This window comes from Periplaneta americana, chromosome 2, assembly GCF_040183065.1.
Source record: "Periplaneta americana isolate PAMFEO1 chromosome 2, P.americana_PAMFEO1_priV1, whole genome shotgun sequence".
In the NCBI taxonomy this organism is placed as follows: Eukaryota; Metazoa; Arthropoda; class Insecta; order Blattodea; family Blattidae; genus Periplaneta; species Periplaneta americana.
This window is the reverse complement of record NC_091118.1, coordinates 161,865,505-161,883,133: the sequence shown is the minus strand read 5'-3', so window position 1 is coordinate 161,883,133 and position 17,629 is coordinate 161,865,505. Positions and strand designations below refer to the sequence as shown.

Here is a 17,629-nt window from a genome sequence, read left to right as displayed (position 1 = left end):
TAAGTAATTAAATTTCCATTAAACTATTGGAGATCCCATTCTGATTTTTCTGGAATTATTAAGAATACTTCAGTGCACCTAGTAGGCATTTTTTTAGATTTTTAATAGGGCTATTTCACATTGATATATATGTTTTAAAAATTGAATTATAAAAAAAAAATATATTTGAAATAATTATATTAAAATTAGTTAGTAAATAGTTAATAAAATATAGTACTTTAAGCTTTTAAATGCATTTTTTCAAAAATAATTAACATCAATATCGTCAGAAATATGACGCTTTAAATGTTGCATTGTGCGACATTTTTAACGAATTTTAACATGTAATATTTTAAAAACATGTGGACTTAGGAGGAAATAGAAATACACTTGTTGGTTTATTAGACCTATAGAGTTGGTAAAAAAAAAAATAAACGCAATCAGAAATATGAAGGTCAAAATTTGTATAATTTTGTGCGATTTGACTTGGAATGCCTCACATACATACATGCACGCATACACTTATACATACATACATACATACATACATACATTCACGCATACATGCAGACACACACATACACTTATAGGCCTACACACATGTAATTTGATAAAGTTCTGCTTTCAAACCATAGTTGATCGATTGTGCGTAAAAATCTCAGTGAGAGTGATGACAGTGGAAATTTCTAAAGGTGGTTTTTATCCTTTTTTGGCCAAGAACCAAAGTAAACTAGGTTTTCAATTTGCGCGAACGATAAGTCTATTTTGAAGTTTAAAAAATGCTAATTTAATAGTACCGTGTAAATAAATAAGTAATAATTATTATTGTTAGTCATATTATTATTGTTGGTTATTATTATTATTATTATCATCATCATCATCATCATCATCATCATCCAGTGTCAGACATTATCATCTTTTCATTAATCGTAAATACGTAAGTCTGAAAATATTTATGATTTTAAATTGAGTACTTTAATTAACCTCATTTTATTTTATGTTTTTTGGGGAAGCTACGGCGAGTCATCCCGAGATCTATAGGTTAAGAAGCCCTGTTATAGAGAGTGTGTGTTTGACCTCTTTTATTTGTCCTGCTGATCACAAGACAAGAAAATATACCTACTTCTGTATTTCTAATGATGTCTGATAATTTTCATATTAGACAGGCTCCAAGGCTTAAAAACGATGAGAAGTCTAATACCTAATGAGATGCAATTCATTTTCTTCGAGGTCATCACATTTCTGATGTAGGCCTACATAATGTTCGTTTGGCATGTTGCAGGCTCATTCCGCATTATATACAGTTTGCGTCTCTTGATGGCAACTGGAATGAATCGATTATGTAAAGTACTCGCGATGTTAAGAACAAAAAAAAAAAAAGTGACCTCTGTTGTACATCGAGAAAGGAATAATATTATAGGCTTAAATGCCTTTATCGATTGTATTCAAAGAAACAGTCGAGGTGGTACAGACAGACAGTAGAAAACATCAGATTACTGGAAAGCCCAGTTTTATGATAAATTATTGAAATAATTGTAGTTTTGTCCGTTAAATGTGCAGAAATTTGATTGGAATAAATGTAAAATTCTAAATTTATTTTACCTTTGTTCAGATCAATTTTCTGCAAATTTAAAGCACAAAACTAAAATTCTTTCAATAATGTGTTATTATAATACATTGCTCTCTTAAATTGACGGAGCATATTGGGAATTAATTCAGGAACTTTCCCAAAATATGTTATGAAGTGTTTCATATATTTTTTTTCTCGAAAAGGAAGCAAAAGGAGCAAAATTATATTAAACTTATTTTGTTTGAAATATTTCAAAGAATAGCCCCTTGAAATTAATGACATTACTTACGGTTCATCCTGTATAGAGAGATTCACAAAGTAGTTCTAGCATTAGTTTTAGGTACCGGTACAGAAACGTTCCATCATCCCTATAAACACCACTATTGAATAGCACATTATGAATGTAGAATTATGGGTGATTCTTCGTTAGAGAGTAATTAATTATGCTGAAAGTCATCCTTTTGTATGAAGAACCGCCCAATGTTTCTTCCGTATATTTCTAGAGAACTTGACATATGCGGCGTTCAGAGCACAAGGGAATCAAGTCCACTTTTGGTCAATTGGGAGATATTTCGTCTGTACATATCTTAGATGAGGCTACTTTCAAAGAATAAAAGAATCGTGTCCTCACAATCTTTGCAATGGTGCAGATGTTTAAAATCACACTCGCGTTTAATAGATTATCTATACATAAAGACTACGGGCCGTATTCATAGACATTTTAGCGCGGGCTTCCGGTGGATGATCAGCGTTTTACGTATTCATAAACCAGTGTTAGCGATAGGATATGATTTGAATTCTGTGCTAGTAACCAGTGGATAGCCGGGACTAGCTTAGTACGCTCGTAGCGCGTGCTGCGAAATGTCTGTGAATAGCACCCTTTAAGTCTAATTTTCTGAAAAGTTATTTTTGTGACTTGATTCCTTTATGCTGTGAACGCTCCATATATTCTGCCTAATATCAGAATTTCCACTTGTCCTAATATGTCATTTTTATTTTAGTGGTTTATTTTTACGACGCTGTATCAACATCTAGATTATTTAGCGTCTGAATGAAATGAAGGTGATAATGCCAGTGAAATGAGTCCGGGGTCCAGCACCGAGAGTTACCCAGCATTTGCTCGTATTGGGTTGAGGGGAAAACCCCGGAAAAAACCTCAACCAGGTAACTTGGCCCGACCGGGATTCGAACCCGGGCCACCTGGTTTCGCAGCCAGACGCGCTGACCGTTACTCCACAGGTGTGGACCTACGTCATGGCACATCAGATAGTTGTAAGCACTCCAAGCGGTACGTTTCTTGCCCTTTAAAGATTTGGATCAATATATACCTGTGACCCCATTTGACTGCTGGGCATTTACCTCAGTATCTCCGTAACTGTTGGCATTAACGTGATACTTTCTGTCTTCAATTTCATCATTATATAGGCTATACTTTATTACGCTCTAGTTTTCGCTTGCGACATTTAATATCGAGCGATATCGAAGTAGCATGATAGGTACCTTAACAATCCCCTTCCTCGTGGATATGAAGTGAGTCAGAAGCAGTCGATACATATTTGTTGCTCCAGTTGTTATGTAGGGGTGGACAACAGTGTTCCTCATATTTCGATGAGTGTAATGCAGTAGCTGCAACTAGATTGTTTACTTGAAACAAGGAGTTTAACAGTGAATAAAACGGTATAGCCGTACGTAAATTTCGTATGTAATTTTCAGATTGTAATACATAGTTAGAAGTTAAACACATGGAATTTTCCCTTTAGGAAATTTTATGACGAAAAATAGCGACAGGAAAAGGACAACACAAATTCGATCTAAAATCCTATGTCCATATTCTATGTCACTCGTTCCCAACCTTTATATTCTGCGTTTCATAACATCTGACAGGCGACATAAATATTGCTGGTAGAGGAAGGTAAAAGAATAATTGCTATTCAACCAATGGCAGAGATCACATTCCATGCTTATCTTGAAGTTGGGGGGGGGGTCTGCTGCCATTGGTTTAATAGCAATTATCCTCCTCTCTTCCTCCGCCGGAAATGTTTACGTCGCCTGTCAGACATGGAACACAATATAGGTACGGAATCCACTTCAAAGGATATCCGGGACCCACGAGTTAAATTAGTACACATTAAAATAACTCGAATGTTATAAAAAACACTAATTATTCTAATTAACCAGATGCTGAAATTGAAAAAAAAAAAAAAAAGATCTATATTCACAAAACTTGGTATGATGATCTGGCTTGCCGATTTGTGTATGTTGAGACGAATGATGCTATCCTGCCTCAACCCCTGATAGAGCCAGGTTCCATACGCAGTCGAGTAGCCTGATAAGTCCCAAGGTCTCGACCCCCCAGCCCCAGGTCCATTTATGTCAGCTTCGGAAATCCGTTATATTTTTACAATTGCAGATGATGGATGAAATGAGGGAGAGATGGAGAATGTTGATGGTATAATGGAGGAAAACGAGAGTACCCCGCGAATAACCTCCTTTCATTGTCTGCTTTGTTCCTCACAAATTCCATTACACCTGAGCTGGAATCGAACTAGGGGCTCCTGGACGAAAGACCAGCGCGCTATTACTTGAGCCACAAACTATTCTATTAATGTCGTCACGTTTTGAAGTTCTGTTTACAGTCACTACATCCCCCTCCCACTGTTATCCTAGTTAGTATGTATATAAGAGACACACAGGTAGACATTCCTCTGAGCAATGGCGTGCCGCTGTATCTCTGAAATGTTAGCATACATCGCAAGCCAGTTCTTACTATTATGATGACGGCCTAGCTATTACTCTAGCATGAGCATAACTGGGAACAAGAATACTTAATACAAGCGAGTCAAGCCGTAAGAGCACAGTAGGGGTGAGGATAGAATACCAAGTTCTGTTGTTGTCCGCCGCTGGAGTAACGGCTAGCACGTCTGACCGTGAAAAGATTGGGCCCGGGTTCATATCCTGGTTGAGGCTATTTCCCTAGAAGCAGAATTGCTGGGTAACTTTCGGCGTTGGACATCGGATTCATTTCACCATCATAATTACACTTCCTTTCTTTCATTATCATCTCCGTTTCGGGATTGCTCCGATGTAGAGTCTACTGCGGGCCGCCGCTGAACTTGGTCCTCGTGGATATGTGGTCATTCGTTGTTGGTGGTAGCGCTATGCACCGTGGGCTTTCCATGTGTTTCACGGTATCTCGTGGGACCGGAGGTTGGGAAGGGTAAAGGTATCATGTAAGCCGTAAGGGAGTTCGTAGGCGGCGCGCAGGGCCTTAGGACATGCACGGTATTCCATACCGGGTAGTACAATGGGCCAATCCGAGCTACCTGCGTGTGAGGACATTCCCAGTCCGTGCCCTCTCCTGAAGGGGGACTAATAGATAGAAGTTCCGTTGTCAGTACGACTAACGAACGAGACGTCATTAATGGAATCTAGCGTACAAATGACTGAACAGTTATACCTCTCTGACACGCTTATTGGAGCGTCGTTAGTAGAAACAATGTTTAACTCTAGAAGATGAGTATACGAATTCTCTAGGAGGTCATACTGAGGAAATTTACGGTGCGATAAGCGTACATTGAAACTGATACATTTCATTTATATTAATTAAAATGAAAATATTTTCTTCGCGTACCTCGCTTCTCTTTGAGGAACTTTTGTGCCCTACGAGTGTTGGGGAAATTTGATGTGTCCCACTGTTAGGAGTTAGAGAGCTGCAGAATAGCGCTTAGAACCGGTTTTTATTCGCAGAACAACCGACGAGATTAACATCCGACCGAATATCCGACTTTCAAGCGGTGCTCTTAATGCTTTGCAGGCTAGACAGAACACCAGGCGCACTTCACCATACAAGAACTCTGATGACATTTTCCCACTATACAAATGAAATAGCAATTGAAGGAAATTTACTTTTCCTAATAAAAAAATGTTAGCTTGAAATAGGCCTATAATTGATTGGACACTCTGGTACAATATAAAAATAAACTAATGGACACCGGTAACAACAAAGGAAATAAGCGTAATGCATAGATGAAATCTGAAGTGTAAAGAAATGCAAGAATAAAATAAATTACAATTACTTACAAAATAAGTACACACTTACTATTGTAAAATTCATACTTGAAACTCAAAATTCATAGGTTACTTTTGAAAGGATAGTTGTTAATAAAACCCATGCCTTTTATTTATTCTAAGTGAATGTGTTATTATTTCATGAATAAACCATTTTTAACAAAAATGAAACACTCTCAAGCTATACTGATTGTAGCTTCATGATGCATGTTGTAGCTTCTTCTTTTTTTATTTTTTTAGTAGGTTATTTTACGAAATTGTATGAGCATCTCAGGTTATTTAGCGGCTGAATGAAGTGAAGGTGATAATGCCGATGGAATGAGTCCGGGGTCCAACACCGACAGTTACCCAACATTTGCTCATATTGGGTTGAGGGAAAACCCCGGTAAAACCTCAACCAGGTAGTAATTTGCCCTAACCGGGATTCGAACCCGGGCTACCTGGTTTCGCGGCCAGACGCGCTAGCCGTTACTCCACAGGTATGGATTGCTGTTGCTTCTGGCGATATCTAACTGCAATACCTGGATTGCTGAATGCATGAATGAATGAATGGGGAGAGAGGAAGAAATGTCAATTGAAAGATACGCGATGATAATCGCGTCCTTGCAACGATTCTTGAAACTCCTGGATGGCTCAGTGTCGTCTGTCTTTCACGACCCAGAGCCGTGCACCCGAGAAAGACTGGGACATTCGTTAAGCCGAACGTTGAATCACTCCGCGAGACGGAAGAGCTTTGCATACTGTCTATAGCGCCAGGCGTTCTGTAACAATATATAATTTCTATTTTCCATAACCGTTGTGCACGATTCTATTACGAATCTTCTATTTAGATAAAGTGATGCAATACCACACTTGTTTATCTCGACTGGAAACCACATTGCTAATAGCCCCTGCAGTTGGTAGCGTGAATCACGATATTCAAGGGGTCCAAAGCGACGAAAGTTTTAATACGTTTGGGGGATTGAGAGGCACGTCGTGTCATTAGTATTATGGCAATCCTCTACAAATGGCCCTCGCATATCGGGACTTCCCCTCAGGCCTGCTTTGTAATGCCATCTTACTGTTCCTATTGATTACTGATGAAACCCCTTGTGATTAGGCACTCAGTAGTACGCGGGTGGTCTCCAGCGCCAGCGCGAACCGGCGCGGCGTCTCTTCAGAGAGGGAGGGTGGAGGGAAGGATGTGAGGGGGGTTGACGACGTTGCTCGGGAGCAAAGTGTTGAGACGGAGTCAGTTGTGAGGGCGCGTATTGTTGTGTACTGCTGTGGTGCCCTGCGGTCTGATGTAGGTGAGTGTTACGTCCATTGTGCTTGTGTGTGTTTCCATGTTGTTTGTTAGCCCTCAGAGAAGTTTGTTTATATCTATACTTCATGCGCATGAAGGCCATGTATAAAAACTATATTCGAGCGCCTTGATCATATACTATCCTCACTGTTTTCAATGACGCGCTATCGACTGCGGAGGTTAGTGGTCTCCTATGATGAGTATGGGTCATTCTGAAAAGTGAAGTGTTGGGGATGTGAATTCTGTTTTCTTTTAATTTCTTAAGCGAGTTTGTTTTTTTAATTTTTAGTTCCATTTGACCAGGTCCAACATCACCTCTTATGTAATGAAAAATAATTGCGTCTGGCGTCCATCACCAAAGTCGTACTAACACCACATAGGGTAAAGGTTGGTAATGTTGTGATATGAGTAATATTGTGATAGTTCTTTTTGAGAATTTATTACAATTTTACTGAGCGAAAGGAAGATCAGTTTTTTTACGTAAACGTATTAAGGGAATGTTCGTGGACAAGTTTCTACACAAAACCGGTCCTTCTCTCTCTCAGTAAAATTGTAATACATTCTAAAAAATTACTATCATAATATTACTCGTATCACAATATTACCAACCTTCACCCTATGTATTTCCTTAAGTATTTTACTCCTCAGATTTCTGGGCAGTCCGAAGTGAAATTTGTGATGGATAGATACAATTTTATAAGTGTATTCCCGTTTCCCCTGGGTTACTTTTTATAATTTCATGTTGCATTATATTCTATAAAAAAAGCAAATTGGGAAAAATCATACTGTTACTGATTGAATCTTCTATCTCGATACGCACCATTCACGGGACTAACGTCTGATTTTCGTCGCGTTATTTCATGATGAAACAAAATAATTTTACAATAATACACACATCTGGAAAAATAAGTAAGAGAGTTTTCGTAAAGTCGAGGATCAATGATAGGTTAGGTTTGGTTTGTTCAGGCTTTTGGTATGCCTTCCATATTGCCAACGCTTTTAGGTAAATAGATACGCAAATAGATTTACCTTGGACCGATAAATGGAATGCTTTTCCGCGTAGTGCAACATAATGCGTGATGAATTCGTGTGAAATTGGCTGAGAAAATCATGGTTCAGGTATATAAAAAACAAAGGTATTTGGGGTGATTTTGATTGATTTATAGCTTTTACAGTGATCACATTGTGCCTTTAGAGTGGTATGGTACAATTTTGAGGTTATTTTCTCAATTGTTTAGGTACGTTCCCCCCCCCCCCCTGTATGCTGTGCATAGTGGGATCGAAGATTCACCTATAGAGCCAACACTTTGCAGGAATTTTTTCCATGCCACCTTGACTAGGGTTCAGTGTGTTGCTAGGCTCTCAACGCAAAAACAAAACAACCCTAGTTTCCGTACATCGTCAAAGCTCTTGATGCATATATGCTGTGATTCTCGGGATGAAAGCATGCGAGGAGAAGCGAAATATGCGTTGAGGGGAGAAATATTTCAGCTGGTTTTCTCGGAATCCCCTTTGTTTTCTGTCATTTCACGATTTTACCACCGCCACTCATTCAAGCCAAACGTGGAAGAGCTTTGAAATGAGATTTTTTGCCGTCACGATGTTAATGCTCACAGCAGAAGAGGAATTTTGGGTTTTCAACCCTGTAATGAGATGTTTCGGACGTACTTGCAGATTCCATCATCTGGATAGGGGTAGTTGTCAAAGTCTTGAAGAGTTTCTTAGCATAGCTTTATCCGAGAGATAAGTAAATATTTTTGTTCAGTGTCGTAGATTTACGGCAATTAGAGGAACCCTGTCTCAGGTAGAGGGCTCCAGACGAATGTTTTTTCGATCTTCCTCGGCCATGCATGTTGAGTTTCGACGCCGAATAATATTTGCAATTCAAAGCGTCGTTAAATACTGCTACTACTGCCACCACCACCACCACCACCACTACTGCTGCTGCTGCTACTACTGCTGCCGCTGCCGCTACTGCTACTATACCGCCACCACCACCACCACCACCACCACCACACCTAAATGTGGTGCTGACCACATCATTTCCTAGTATCGAGGTTAAGAAATCGCTGGAGCTCTACAGCTCTTCCTCCTGTGCGCCCGATTAAGTACAGATGAGAAGACGAGACCTGGCATGTGAGTTGTGCGAGAGGGGAAAGAATAAGCTTTCAGAAAGAGAGTTTGTTTTATGATGGTTAATACCTATACGAATCTACCGACATGGAAGTTTGTTTCAGACTAAAATCTATCTCCCTCCCAGTGTTGCCAACACACAAATTGTATCCCCGTCAGTCTATCACTTGGAAATCCGTCAGAATCCGTCAAAATTAAAAAAAAAGTAAGACCCACTTAATATATCTATATACAAATAAAAGCAAACATTAACGCGACTTCCTTAACAATCTTGATTAAAATAATAATAATTCATCCACATCATCTGCCTCTACTTCTGCAGTTGATGTGCTTTGTTGGTCTACGCTTCCCCCCAAATTAAACAATTATAAATGACAACAGCTAAAATAGTCAAAAGACGATGTAAATGGTAATTTCCGCCAGAAAATTCGTCACCCGTCAAAGCCATTGTTTTCCCGTCTGTTACATTGAAATTCCGTCAATTTTGACGGAATTTCCGTCAAGTTGGCAACACTACTCTCTCTTCTATACCCATTGGTGATATAGTCACGGCACATAAGGTCACAGGACAGGTCTTGCCTCCCCTACTGTACTGGAATAACTTTTTATTTGAGCATTAAAATTGCCCTCCTTCTTCGATTTGTCTCGGTTGGTTACATTTGAAGTCGATTAAGGTGGTACACATATACACCGATAATTAAACCGCTAAAGCTTCGTATTTCATGCCACACACCCGGGCTCAAATTCCAGCTAGTTGAAGGTGCAAGTATCTATGTACAGTACAAATACTGCATTCGATAGGTTCTCTAAAAACCACCAGCATAGCTGAGACGATAGTCGCTTTTGCCTGCTGACCCGGAGCTGTCCTCGGGCGTGGGTTCGATACCCGCATGGGCTGATTACTCTGTTGGGTTTTTTAACGAGGTTTTCCCCAAATGTAAGCCGAACGTTAGGACGTCACGTTACGTCAAATGTTACGTTAGGGTGTTACGTCAAATAACATGGCAGTTGATATAACGTCGTTAAATAAGAGACTATAAATGTTGCCTGAGTACTAAAGCTTTCCCTACTGCCATTTGAAATCTTTATATTCATCATAATCACCACAACTACCATCACTACCACTTAAGTCGTTATCAATACCATAATCATAATCATAATCATAGATATTATAAATACCACCGTCGTAATAGTGAAGATAAACGCCACAATCATAATGCTGTATAGATCGTAAACAGAATCACCAAATCGTGATCATATACATCACCAACACAAAATCGTGATCATAACCGCCACCATTGTAATCGTGATCATAATTACCACCATCATAATCGTAATCATAATTACCACCATCATAATCGTGATCATAACTACCACCATTATAATCGTGATCATAACTACCACTATCATGATCGTGATCATAACTACCACTATCATGATCGTGATTATAACTACCACCGTCATTATCGTGATCAAAACCTCCACAGACATAATCGTAATCATAACTACCATCATCATAATTGTGATCATAACTTCCACCATCATTATCGTGATCATACGAGTAACTACCACCATCATAATCGTGATCAAAACTACCACAACTACCACCACCATTATCGTGATCAAAACCTCCACATACATAATCGTAATCATAACTGCCACTATCATAATTGTGATCATAGCTACCACCATCACCGTAATTGTGATCATAACTACCACCACCATATTCGTGATCATAACTACCACCACCATAATCGTGATCATAATTACCACCACCATAATCGTGATCATAACTACCACCACCATAATCGTGATCATAACTACCACCACCATAATCGTGATCATAATTACCACCACCATAATCGTGTCATAACTACCACCACCATAATCGTGATCATATCTACCACCACCACCACCATAATCATGATCACAACTACCACCACCATAATCGTGGTCATATCTACCACCACCACTATAATCGTGATCATAACTACCACCACCATAATCGTGATCATATCTACCACCACCACCATAATCGTGATCATAACTATTACCACCATAATCGTGATTTTAACTACCACCACCATAATCGTGATCATAACTACCACCACCATAATCTTGATCATATCTACCACCACCGCCATAATCATGATCATAACTATCACCACCATAATCGTGATCATAATTACCACCACCATAATCGTGATCATAAGTACCACCATCATAATCGCGATCATAACTACTACCACCAGCATAATCGTGATCATAACTACCATCACCATAATCACAATCATAACTGCCACTACCATAATCGTTATCATAAGCACAATCACCATAGTCGTGATCGTAACCACCATTATGATCGTGATCGTAAACACCACCACCATAATCATGATTGCTGTCATCAATCATAACCCGTTTAAAAGAGAAAATCCGACCGTCAGAAGTCTGTTGATTGCCTTGTCGTTCTATAAAGTTGGAGGAGATGATACGACCTCTGGTTAATTGTTCATCAACTTGCAGGTCACACTAAGTTAATCTGGCTAGAAGTAACTTTGAACTTTACCATATTAACGTTCATGAGATCATGACATTCATTTCTAAATAGCCTAGTTGTAGTTCAGCCAGCTGATCACGTCTGATGGATCCGTAATTGCATACTTTCAAGTTGCAAGAGATTTGCGGTGGTCATCGCTGTTGTAGAAAAAGATTTTTATTACCCTGCCAGCTTGATTGCATTGCTGCTCTGCATATCATCCTACCGTCCTCGGATAATTTAACAATTTAAAGAAAACTTTTCAAAAAAATTATTGACAATTATCTGCCTACAAAAGGAAAGTCTTTCCTTATGTATTTTGTGCACAGTGTTGTATCACATAGATATTACACACATTCGGAAAAAGTAATGACTTGAGCTGTGCATTTATGGGTCAGCGGTGAGTAACCATTGCTCTTGGTCTGGGTGGAATTTATAGTGGATAAAGCAGGTGTTGCAGAGAGTTTTTATCGGGGTTCTCCAGTTTCCTACTTTCATTCCACCAACACTGAGCACTTCCTCATTTCATCTATCATCTGTAATAGTAAAACGAGCCTGGGGTGATGTTTGGGAGTAGTACGGGTTTCTGATGCTGATATAAGTTCTAAGGGTGCTATTCATAGACATTTCGCAGCACGCGCTGCGAGCGTACTAAGCTAGCCCCGGCTATCCACTGGTTACTTGTACAGAATTCAAATCATATCATATCGCTAACACTGGTTTATGAATACAAAAACGCTGATCATCCACCGGAAGCACGCGCTAAAAAGTCTATGAATACGGCCCTTAGGGTTTCGGGCTGTGTGTTCGGGCTCGTGAGTAGCCGATGGGACCTTACTTGCAGAACTCAGGAAGGTTGGCCCGCCTGTCAGCGTCGGATTCACGAATTCCATCCGTCGGACTTAGATAGATGGTGTTGGGTAAAGGGGCTTAAGTCATTTTTTGTGGAAATAGAGTTTTGCTTTCCAGAGACATACACAAGTTAAATTATACAAGTGGGTGTGCAAAAAACAAAAGAATACTAGCATTCGTTGAGTTTTATTTGTGTAGAAAAGTATTTGCAATAGGGGTCAGATATTTAATTTTCATTTAACTCAAAACTCATTTGATGACTTATCTCCCTTACTCGAACACCATCGAGATAATCATCGCATATAGAGCATACAATGGGCCTAAAAGGCCTAAGGTCGCCCTCGGTAGCGTAGTTGGTATAGCGCTGGCCTTCTATGCTCGAGGTTGCGAGTTCGATCCCTTCCGAGGTCTATGGCATTTAAGTGTGTTTAAATGCGACAGGCTGATGTCCTCAGTAGATTTAGTGTCCTGCGGGACAAAATTCCGGCACACCAGCGACGCTGATATAACCTCTGCAGTTGCGAGCGTCTTTAAATAAACCATAATTTATTTTTTTTATCTAGAAGGCCTAAGTGCAAGGATCCATTCGGGATTCTGCCCTCGTGGAATCAATAAGTCACTCAATCAACCCTTGCACTTTAGCGCTTCGTTAAATAAAACTGCAACTATGCATTACTTAGTTACGCATTTTTAGAATTTTCAGGGAAGTAGAACTTTATCATCCTAATGTTTTAATGTTAGCGGCAGTGTCTACCAATCCAGCAGATCCGTGTTTAATTCCTGATCATCCCTGTTGTGGCTATGTGGTCAGACCTCAGATCTGTCACGCGCAGGCGGCCCGGGTGCGAGTCCCGGTCAGGTCCATAGTAACACTTGTGGCGGACATGGTCTCAGTTGGGATTTTTCTTGGGGTTGCCATATTAGGCATCTAAATCATTCCGTCACCATTTCTCCACTTTCGTCATTATTCCACAGCATTCCCCGATCGCCGGCTGGCGACACACGGAGGGGGCTGACCTAGGGACGAGGGGGAGGGGTTACCTGCTCGAAACTTAGGTACGCAGCGAACCTTAGTGTAATCAGCCGATGTGGGTTTGGGAATGCGCCTAGCTTGAGGGTTAGCGCAATAGACCGTAACAGGTCAAATTTTTGGGACACAGTGCCCTCCCTCCCATAAATTCCATTCCATTGTCTCAAGCAGTGGCATGTTACCGTGTCTCGTATTTGCTTTTAATGTATGGAACGGAATTCTTAGTTCATAATAGTAGCAATACCTGGATATACCAATTTTTTTTTGTAGAATTCCGCTGTTGTCGGAACATAACAAACTGCCTAATAATTCCAGAGAGAAGACGAACACTGATGAATTTATACAACATTGAGGAGATCACCTTGTGGTCGCATCTTCATAATCACTATCATCTTGTAATTTTTATCAATTTTTTTAATTGGTTATTTTACGACTCTTTTTCAGCTGCTCTGATTATATAGCGTCTGAATGATATGAAGGTGATAATGCCAGCGAAATGAGTCCACTTATCCTGCGCCGAAAGTTACCCAGCATTTGCTCTTAATGGGTTGAGGGAAAACCCCGGACAAACCTCAACCAGGTAACTTGTCCCAACCAGGATTTGAACGCTGGCCCGCTCGTTTCACGGTCAGACGTCTGACCGTTATTCCACAGAGGTGTATATCTTGTCATTTATGCTTTATTATTATTATTATTGTTATTATTATTAGGCCATTATTATTATTATTATTATTATTATTATTATTATTATTATTGTCAGATTATTATTATTATTATTATTATTATTATTATTATTATTATTATTAGGATTTATTATTATTATTATTATGCTATTATTATTATTATTATTATTATTATTATTATTATTATTATAGTCTGCTTGCTTTTACGCAAATAGGTACTGATAATCCGCAAAATTCCATACTTTATTTCCCACAAAACGACGGATTGCAACTGCGCAAAATATTTCAAGTCCCTAAATTAATAGATATTTGAAATTGCCCTTAACACTGCATTCCACGCCACGATTTGTGACCGTTCTTATAAATGACGTTTCACTTTAAATTCACTTCCTATCACAGCCAGCACTTCCTTCCAAAAGCAACTCTTCTTTCATACAACAACACTTCCTTTCAACTGTGTTATAAAGGCATCGAACCGATCAGATACAGCAGGTATGCTCATTCCCTGACTCGCGATTACGTTCTGTAATCACAACCTTCGAATGTAGAGCGTGCTGTTCCTCGTTCGAAGCTCGACGGATGACTGCGGAAGGCAGTTCAAGTACTTAGTAAAAAGTACGAACATTACAGGACAATGACACAGTCAAAAGCTTCTGTAAGAAAATGATCATTCCGTATAGTGTGGGAGGAAGACTATTTTTGTTGTGCGTTCGGTGAAAGCATGAATTATTTACTATGTTGTAAAGTACTGTCAGGAATACTACTGAGTAACATAAAATGACATTATACGCTCTGCCATCCAGAACATGCCGAAGTGACAGGGAAGCTGTTTTCTGTAATATGTATTCATATACCAACGTTATTATTATTATTATTATTATTATTATTATTATTATTATTAGGCTATTATTATTATTATTATTATTGTTATTATTATTATTAGGCTATTATTATTATTATTATTATTATTATTATTATTATTATTATTATTATTATTGATACGATTTCAAACTACGTGCACCTCTGAGCAGTAAAATTTTTCGAGGCGGTAGACCGCTGCTAAATTTACCTTCTAGGATTAGACAATCTCGTGATAAGCCACCATTAAATTGGAAAGTGCCGCGGACTGGAATAGAACCAATACTTTTCGGATTAAAGTAGGGAAGCTTGCTGCTCCGCCGCTGCCTCGATCCTGATAATTGGCGTGTTACCCAGCCTTGGCTGGCATTGATCCTGACCTCTATAATCCACCCGCGTTGCTAAGCGTTCCATGCGGCAGCTCGCGTTGTTTATTTCTTCGCAGACCGCGCGTATTCCGCTTTGCTCGACGGATAATTGAGTTCGTGTTCTGCCGTGTGCCTCTGCATCGACTGCAGGCATAATATAATTCAACCTGTCTTACTCGATAGGGTTTAGACGTGATCTTTTTAAGTTTTCAGGTTATAACAAACTATAGAAGTCAGGTCTTTCATTTAGTGCGCACAGTAATTAAAACATAGCCGACTTATACCCAACAATTTTTAATTAATTCATAGTTTTCTGTACAAGAGTAGGTCTTTCACTGCAAACCTAGCATCCTCCAATCTTCCTTCTTTTCCGCCTTTCTTTTAATCTCTGAGTACGATCCATATAACTTAATTTTGTCTGCCATCTTATATCTTCTTCTGCCCCGAACTTTTTTCCCTTTCACCATTCCTTTCAGTGCATCATTCAGTAAACACTTTTTCTTAGCCAGTGATCCAGCCTTTCTCTTCTTGATCAGTTTCAGCATTTTTCTTTCTTCACCCACTCTTTATAGCACAGCTTCATTTCTTATTCAATCTGTTCTTTCACACGCTTCATTCTTCTCCATATCCACATTTCAAATGCTTCTAGTAGTTTCTCTTCACTTTGCCGTAATGTCCATTTTCCTGCTTCAGACAATGCCACACTCCACACAAAGCACTTGACTAGTCTCTTCCTTAGTTCTTTTTCCAGAGGTCCACAAAAGATGCTCCTTTTTCTATTAAAAGCTACCTTTGCCATTGCTATCCTCCTTTTGACTTCCTGGCAACCGCTTATGTTACTGATTATAGTACATCCCTAGTACCCAAGTATTTGAAGCTGTTTACCTATTCCACTGCCTCATTTCAAATTTTAGTTTTGTTCCTATAACCATTGTCTTCATCTTGTTTGGATTTATCTTCATCCAATACTGCTCACAACTGTCATTTAGCTCCGGTAGCATATCTCTTAGCATTATCTTCTCTTCTGTTAACAACGTCATATCATCAGGAAATCTTTTCTACTTTATTCTTCTGCCGCCTACTATCACTCCTCCCATGTTCTGAAAACAGTTCTTCGCTAAATCCTCCAAATAAATATTGAACAGGTAGGTGATAAAGGTCATTCTTGTCGTACTCCTCTCCCTGTTCTACTTCTCACTGATTTCTTCTCCTCTCCTGACTTTGACTCGCCGTTTCATATAAAATTACCGATTAACCTCTTCTCTTTCAAATCCACACCAATTTTCTTCAGGATCCCATAGGTTTATTTGAATCCAATCTATCAAGACCCTTTTCTCTGTCCACAATTACGACTTACACTTATTTCTCTCTAATGCAAAAGTTAATACGCACAGTACGGATGCAATGAGGAGTTGAATTTCAACCTAGGGTATGACGTATTATGTATGTTCGTTTGTCAATGTGTGCCATTTGTTGTCATAAAGGGAGGTCACCAACTTTACTTTAAACCCATACGTAGTCCTATTCCAGTGGTTCCTAACTTTTGAGTGTCACGTACGCCTTGCAGCTCATATTTCATTTTGGCGGACTCCCAAAATGTTGGTATAATTTAGGCTGGTATTCATGTTTTAGTCATTATACATTTGCATATTGTAGTGAATTAAATAGCCTAAGTAAATTGGTAGCGATATTAAATTTCAGTTACAGCTTTTGAATATAATCTGAAAATACATAAATGCAAAGTCATTTTACGTTATATCATGTCTTTGTTGTGAAAAACGAAACCAGTTTTTTAGATTTCTAGAAGGTTATTATTGGGATGGTTGATGCTGTTTTGCGAAGTCTGTTTTATCAATTGTAGATACTCTTAAGCTGCAAGTCAACCAGAAGACCAAAGTAGAGGGTATACTCTTTCACAAGCATGCTGATGAAAATGACATTAAGTGTTGTATGACAGTTCGGATAAACATCGGGGCACACGGGAGGGACATGCAACTAAGATTACAACATGAACATTATACGAAACACTATTTTTAAGGTCGAATCAGAAGATAATTCTAATAATTCTAACAGCCCTTCTTCTTTTTTTTTTGACGGGGATACTATTATTTGTTACCAAGAATAGATTTTTCATACAATTGCTTTTGTCATTGGCGGAAACTGAATAAAATTGCAACGTAAAATGTAACTTACTGATGCTGTGTAGATGATATTGAAAACATAAGAAGTGTCAGGATATTCATAGGATGCCTGTAATTGCATGAAAC

General features: G+C 39.0%; 1 protein-coding gene across 4 annotated transcripts in view; it reads left to right on the top strand.

Moving 5' to 3' along the window:
- CenG1A (Centaurin gamma 1A) overlaps window positions 1–17,629 on the top strand; it is a 357,224-nt gene that overhangs the window by 190,614 nt on the left and 148,981 nt on the right. Inside the window, exon 1 of one of the 4 annotated variants that reach the window (XM_069818729.1) lies at window positions 6,753–6,902. The exons of 2 other annotated variants lie outside the window; for them this stretch is intronic. The gene's annotated coding sequence lies outside the window, so the exon portion shown is untranslated. Of the gene's footprint in view, window positions 1–6,752; window positions 6,907–17,629 lie in introns of those variants that run through there. One more of the 4 variants, XM_069818728.1, reaches the window with a different exon arrangement.